The sequence below is a fragment of the Myotis daubentonii genome, chromosome 17 (assembly GCF_963259705.1).
Source record: "Myotis daubentonii chromosome 17, mMyoDau2.1, whole genome shotgun sequence".
Lineage (NCBI taxonomy): Eukaryota > Metazoa > Chordata > Mammalia > Chiroptera > Vespertilionidae > Myotis > Myotis daubentonii.
Window position 1 is genome coordinate 17,468,567 of NC_081856.1, and position 6,000 is coordinate 17,474,566.

The 6,000-nt window shown below is 45.4% G+C and overlaps 1 protein-coding gene across 8 annotated transcripts in view; it reads right to left on the minus strand.

The window, feature by feature from the left end:
* SULF1 (sulfatase 1) overlaps positions 1–5,693 on the minus strand; it is a 173,837-nt gene extending 168,144 nt beyond the window's left edge. For 4 of the 8 annotated variants that reach the window (XM_059672934.1, XM_059672935.1, XM_059672936.1 and 1 more), the window contains exon 1: positions 5,365–5,692. The gene's annotated coding sequence lies outside the window, so the exon portion shown is untranslated. Of the gene's footprint in view, positions 1–5,364 lie in introns of all 8 variants that reach the window. The other 4 variants (XM_059672937.1, XM_059672939.1, XM_059672944.1 and 1 more) reach the window with 2 other exon arrangements.
* Between the last annotated feature and the right edge of the window lie 307 nt (positions 5,694–6,000).

The window sequence follows — 6,000 nt, forward strand, 5'->3', positions numbered from 1 at the left end:
CCACTCCCCGCTGGGGTCCACCGCTCAGCCCTTTGTTTCCCCAGCACTGCGGCCCAGTGCCTGCTCTTTATTATCCTTTCATGCAGGACCCAGGACTCTGCTCCTCCCAGCAAAGTGTATTCAACTGTCACCATTGTCCCTACAGATCCATTAACTCGGTTGCTCCAAATCCCTAAATGCCCAAAGCAGCTAGCTCTCTCTCTCTCTCTCTCTCTCTCTCTCTCTCTCTCTCTCTCTCTCTCTCTCTCCCCTACCCCCCTTGTCTTTGGTGGCAGAAGATATGGCTAAAGACACACCATAAATAGATAGAATTAATGACTGACATACTAAGTTGAACACAGTCATGCAACCTAGATCCATATCTCTATATGCACCAACCAGCCTTCTTTCTCTTCCATGTATTGCACGTGCAGCTGAGCCAGGTGCTTAATGCATTTTCTGCATAACATCCCCAAGGAAAGTATTCTTATCTCCACTGTACAGACTTTACAGACTTTAAGACCTGAGCGGTGAAGTCACTGGTCCACAGCCACACAGCTAGTGAGAGGTGGTGCCTGGATTAGAACACCAGTCTGTCTCAACCCAAAGACGGTACCTTCCTGCTTCCAAATCATATTTGAAATTTTTTAACATAGAAGGGCAGCTAATAGGTGTAATTTCTACCATAGTTATAGAAAACTGAAGTAGATAAGGATTTTTCATATGATACATACGCTTAATTTGGGGCAATAATATCATATTCTGTTTAAGAGGCATTTTTCCTAAGCTACCCCAAAATACAACCATTCAGGTTTCATCATCCCCCCCCCACCTCCCCGTTCCTCTTGTAGTAGAACTAGAGGGGAAAGTGCCTGGGACGTTTGAATGTCCCTGTGAGCTTGTCAACCTACAGATCCATTAACTCGATTACTCCAAATCCCTAAATGCCCAAAGCAGTTCTTCTCTCTCTCTCTCTCTCTCTCTCTCTCTCTCTCTCTCTCTCTCCCCCTTTTTCTCAATCTCTCTTTCCTATCTCCCTGTCTTTGGTGGCAGAAGATATGGCTAAAGACACACCATAAATAGATAGAATTAATGACTGACATACTAAGTTTTCTGTGGGGCTCAAAGTGGACCAGGCCAGTCCATGTTTTAGGAGACTTCCGCCTATCTAAGGAGTCAAGGAATAAAAAGGCAAAGTAGAAAGCAGGATTAAAAACAGGGTGATTTTGCTAAGTGCAAATCATAGGTAACTAATGCTCATCTTCAAGCTAAGGAAAATATCACCAGGAAATGTAGTAGTCAGGGGAGGCTTCTTGGAGGAGGTGGAATTTAAGCTGAAACTTTGCAGGACGTAGACGCAGGCATGATGAGGACGTTCTACACACAGTCTTGTAACACAGAACTAGGAGAAACCACATACATGATGATAAATTCTCATTTGGCAGATAACCAGATAGAAAACTGGAATGGTTAAGGATTAGAGAAGAGACCCGGAACAGGGGACATTGACCTGGCCACTTTAGCTGCAGGCAAAGGGTAGATTGCTATTGCTATAGGAATTTGGTGGGAGATAGGGTCAGAAAGTTGGGGCCAAATAACAGAGGGCCAGCCCCGCAGACTGAGAAATTCAAACCAAGAGTGCATGTGGGACTTCCCAGCTGGGAAAAGCTTTGACGGAGGAAGTGTTTGTGGAAGTTCAGTCTGCCATGGTGGACAGAAGAGGCAGTGGACCAGTTAGGAGGTTGTTGTAATGAGCCACATGTGATACGCTCATCACACTGGAGTGGTAGCTGTGGGCCAGATGTGGAGGCATTTGAAAGGAAGGACTTGCAGAATCTGATGACAGATTAGCTATGGGGTGAGAAGAAAAAAAAAATAGCTACCAGGCTAATTCTTCTTCTTCCCAGCATATTGAGATAGAATTGAAAATATTTTAAATAGGAAACATATTTAGGACAAACTTTTCCAAAAAAATCTTTCAAATACCAATCCGCCTCCCCTCTCCACCATGGATCTAACCTAAAGTAGGTAAATTTACCATATGACCAAAATCTTAATTTTATATATGAGCCTCTTTTTCTTCAAAGTCAATAATTATGATTTTTAAAATAGAATCTATTTAGAAACACCTTCTTAAAAATTTTAACCCTCTTAAATTTGCTTGATGCTCTCCATCCAAAAATATTGCACAGGGCAAAAAAGACCAGATGTCTTGACCTGACCCATTGGTTGGCCACATCCACAGGGCGGTGGTTGGGGAAAGCTCAATACTCAGTATCAGAAATCCACTTCATGGATCTTTAAAAAAATAAAACCATTTAAAATCTAAAACACAAAAGAACCAAGCTCCTACCCATCCCCCTATGGATATACAGACATACTTAAGAAAAGTAATGCCAAGTGTCACATTTGCCATTTGTCTCTATTATTACAATGGCAATGACCACAACAATGTCCCTGAAGTCACATAATTTTCCTTGGGGAAAAAACAGAGTAGGACCCTTTTAGTTCTTTGATGGAGGTCCCTACTCATAACTTACCTTGAGTTCAGTGACTACCTGAATTGATGTACCCTAGTTTTCCATCCCACCATAAACATGGGTTTTGTAAATGACTGAATCCAGCTTTCAGTGTTCCACCTTGAGGATGCGTCCCTTATGGCATGCCAGGTTAGCGGGATGCATCAATAGTGCAAACTGAGATCTGCACCCCAGTTGCTCTTCACTCCCTGAGCCAGAGACCCCTGGTGCTCAAACACTTTTACAGCTGCTGGAATACTGATGGGAAATTCATGTGTGCTACCAGCCAAGAGCTGTCACAAAGAATCCCAGTGTCAAACTGGGGTATGCAGAAGTCACCGTAAATATGTCTCTACATGTGTACCATCTGGAACAGTCGATTCAGAATGTGACAAGAGACTGGGCTTGCCCTGTGGGCACTGTCTTTCAAGCAGACCCTTTTAAGTTTTGCTCAGTGACTTCATATTAGGGGGACTAACACACAATGAGGTCTTCTCAAGGTGTGAATTGATTATTCCTCAACACTTCCTTTCTTGTTTCCATCTTTAAAAAAAAAACATATTTTTATTGACTTTTTTTTTTTTTTTAGAGAGAGAGGAAGAGAAAGGGGGGTTGGGCCGAGAGAGAGAAACACTGATGAGAAAGAACTTCGATTGGCTGCCTCCTGCATGCCCCTTGCGGGAGATGAGCCCACAACCCAGGCATGTGCCCTAAGTGAGAATCAAACCGGAGACTCTTGGTGTATAGGTCGATGCTCAGCCACTGAGCCACACCGGCTGGGCTCTTGTTTCCATCTTGCCTAGTCCTATGCACAATTGACTTGGTGGCAGTGGTGGTGGGGTCGGGGTGGGAAGGTTGGTGATTGCCCCATATTGTCAGACTCCCTGGGCAGGTGGCCTGGTGGTCAGTCTGGACAGTAGCAACATATGCTGTGGGGCTCTTGTGGCCAAACGGCGACTTGCCTTTGTAAGATGCCATCACACCGCACCTCCCGGAGAAGCGCATCTGTGAGGAGGAACATTTTCTCCTGAAATATTTCTGCGATAGTGAAAAATGGCATCTCTAGTCAGCACCGGACCTGCCACAGGCAGTGTGTAGTCCGAACCCTGAGGCAGCACGGGCCAGTTTCCCAAACCCCAGTTCCACTGTAAAGCCAAAATGGAATGACTGGAATTCCAAAAGACTCCAGCTTCCGAACTTAGTCCTGTTTTGGTTATGCAATATTGGGAATCGGATAATGCTCAGTCATAATAACCGCCTGGCTACTTGTGAGGCTATTTTCTCATTGAGCTGCACAGACCATATCCGGAGCACATTCTGAATCACGAGTAAACACTGCACTAAAATAGTGTCGGAATCATAACTTTTTAAGAAGGGAATTCAACACATCGACTATCTGGTTGTAAAAAGTGTACATAATGCAACTTGAAACATAACTTTATGGGCATCTTTATTCAGATGAATATAAAAATCACAAAGCACGAGCCATAAATCCTGTTATGCAACCTATTAAGCAGCTCCTATTTCAGAAGAGCTCGCATACAGTGTTATTCATTGAGCCTCTTCACCTGTGGCGGGTGAGAATGGTGTTGGGTTTCTCCACCCAACGTGAGAGTCCGCTGGGAGCCAGACTCCTGAGCACCACCGGTATATGAATATTAATGAGGGAGGCAAGTCTGTGAGGGCGCAAAAGGTGTCCCTCACCGACTCCCCTAGCTTGATCAAACATTTCAACACTGAAAATTTAGTTTTTGATCCCTGTAGAAACAGGGCACCCATTTGGAAGGCCTTCTTTATACCACAGACTAAGCATAGTATGGAAATCCCACTGTTGTTTTCAATTTGACTTAATTTTGGTGGGTGCTTTGGGCAGAGTGGTTACGTTACATATTGGGTTGAAAACTCATTATCTGTTGCTCAAGCATCAGGATGACCATTCATTTCCAATGATTAATTTATAATGAAGACCTTTTTTTAAAAAAAAAACAAAGAAAACACGCTTGTTTATAACTAAGCCTGAAAAAAATCTATTTACATTTAATTAACACTTCAGATAGCCCGTTTAAAACCCATAAATGTAGTGGCTTTAATGATCCATTACAGAGATGCTGCAGCAGTTTTCAATGACTTGTAAAACTTTCACAAACAGATCTGCAAATGAATTACCGCCCACTGCTCCCTGCAGCTGCTGAGGGTTAAGTTAAAGAGCATGTTCCCACTTCCTCCTTTTCTGTTTCTCTTCTGGCTCTGAGCATTTCTGTTTTAAAGCTCTCCTATCAGCTGCTCGGAGGGCTGCGGCTGCTCTTAAGGAGTTTTCCAACTTCAGAGCCTCATCCCCAAGATGGTTAACAACACCGCGGCCCGTCGTAAATCAGACACAATCAACATTGCAAAAATCAGTTAAGAAAGCATTTCATCTCTACCAGCCGCTCAGTAATAGCCCCTGACAAGACTCTTTATAAATGCAGCGGTAACATGTAACAGTTTGGAAGTGAATTTTCATTTTGAAAGCTAACACGGAGGCTTTCTTGGCCTCATCCATCCTGGGGGAGCAATATCTAGCTCCCGCTTTGAGTCTGCAACGCGGATGTTAAAGGGCACACACACGGCTCCACAAGGCATTTCCTTAGCTACACCTTCCAGAGCAAGGCAGCAGGAGTGCTAGTTCTGCAAAGACAGCCAAGCCCAAGCGACGCTCCCTGTTATCTGTCAGCCGCACAATAGCAGCATTGAACATGGTAACAACTGGCTTTGACAAGTGCGCTGTGCTAGCATTCCATTCAAACGAGAGAGAGAGAGAGAGAGAGAGAGAGAGAGAGAGAGAGAGAGAGAGAGAGAGAGAGAGAGAGGCATTCTTTGACTTTACCTGGGGGGACAAACCCTGCTTTTCCTGGGGCTGCAGAAAAGGAATCCCTCCTCCTGCTCCACCAGCAAAGTCGTTCTGATGCCTGCAACTCTCCCTTGCAGGAGACCACACAGCTCCAGCCAGGCAGCCTTCCTGCTCCTAATCCCCACTCGAACGTGATGACACACACTAACCCCAACCATCTGGTGAAACACGTCCTCGAGCACTCAGCACAGTGGTGTGTCAAGACGGGCCGCCCAATCCAATTGCTGGGGCCGGTGCCTCTCACCGACGGAGGCTGAGGGCAGGGCTGAAAGTGGAGGTCGGAGAACTCCCGGTCCAGTAACCTGAGCTTGGCTCAGAGAAAGGGCGGCTATAAAAAGAGAAGTGGGAGGTGCTAGCGAGAAGGTGGAGGGAATGGATCCTCCCGGTGGCCAGTTGCGCGTTACTTTTCGCAACTCCCTGCGCTCCCCGGGGACGCCGGGGACCCTCCGTGGGACGCATAGAAACCCCCCAAAATCTTTTCCTGCCGACCTAGGGAGGGCAATCTTCTCCCCCTCGCCCCCGAAATTAAAGATTCCTCTTGACATCCTGGTAAAGCGTTCATGCAGGAGCGGTTTGCACGGAAATGTGACATCTACATTTTGAAATCTAAAC